This window comes from Odontomachus brunneus, unplaced genomic scaffold (genome assembly GCF_010583005.1).
Source record: "Odontomachus brunneus isolate Ranch 3 - 2012 unplaced genomic scaffold, Obru_v1 Obru_scaffold_431, whole genome shotgun sequence".
Lineage (NCBI taxonomy): Eukaryota > Metazoa > Arthropoda > Insecta > Hymenoptera > Formicidae > Odontomachus > Odontomachus brunneus.
Window position 1 is genome coordinate 39,123 of NW_022639881.1, and position 1,127 is coordinate 40,249.

At 43.7% G+C, this 1,127-nt stretch overlaps 1 protein-coding gene across 1 annotated transcript in view; it reads right to left on the reverse strand.

Annotated features, from left to right (window-relative positions):
• Positions 1–1,127, reverse strand: part of LOC116853674 (myb/SANT-like DNA-binding domain-containing protein 3) — a 4,552-nt gene that overhangs the window by 1,667 nt on the left and 1,758 nt on the right. The gene's annotated exons all lie outside the window — the stretch shown is intronic.

Genomic DNA, 1,127 nt, shown 5'->3' on the forward strand with positions numbered 1-1,127 from the left:
GAAGTGTTGATTTTCTTATTTCATTCGAAGAAAATGGCGGCTGAAGTGCATCGAGAGCTCCAAAAAGTTTACGGGGATGCTGCTTTAAGTGAAACAACGTGCCGTGATTGGTTTCGTCGCTTCAAAGACGGTGATTTCGATGTTGACGACCGTCCGCGTGAAGGAAGGCCAAAAACCTTCGAAGACGCTGAATTGGAGGCATTGCTCGATGAGGATCCGTGCCAAACGCAAGAACAGCTTGCTTCAGCATTAGGAGTTACCCGCCAAGCCATTTCCAAGCGATTGCATGCGTTGGGAATGATTCAAAAGCAAGGAACTTGGGTTCCTTATGATTTGAAGCCAAGGGACGTTGAGCGTCGTTTTTTCGCCTGTGAACAACTGCTCCAGCGGCAAAAAAGGAAGGGTTTTCTTCATCACATCGTGACGGGTGATGAAAAATGGATTCATTACAGCAATCCAAAGAAAAGAAAGTCATGGGGACTGCCCGGTCATGCTTCTACGTCGTCGGCTCGGCCGAATATTCACGCTGCGAAGATTATGCTGTGTATTTGGTGGGACCAGGTCGGTATTATTTATTATGAGCTGTTGAAATCAAACGAAACCATCACTGGGGAACGGTATCGAATTCAATTGCGATTGAGCCGAGCACTACGCGAAAAACGGCTACAATACGAGCAGAGGCACGAAAAAGTGATTCTACTGCATGACAACGCTTGGCTTCATGTTGCCAAACCCGTTAAAACCTACTTGGAAACGCTCAAATGGGAAGTCCTACCCCACCCGCCATATTCCCCAGATATTGCTCCGTCCGATTATTACTTGTTCCGTTCGATGGCACTTATGCCCGATTTCTTCACCTTCAGATAACTTGCAGATAACTTTATCCTTAAGATATCTCCCAAAATCGGTTTTCTTCACCTTTGTAAAGTGTTTATCCGGCAGATAAAATTATCCTCTACTTGAAGTAGCGGATATCTGGAAGATATTGATTTCAGTGCTTTGACATAACCTAAAACATTAAAAGAGTATGTAATCGTTGCTGTCTTCATGAAAAACAGTAATGGAGTTGCTCGTGGATATTAATATTTTTAACTGTGATGATGATGATGATAATGAATTTGTGGAAA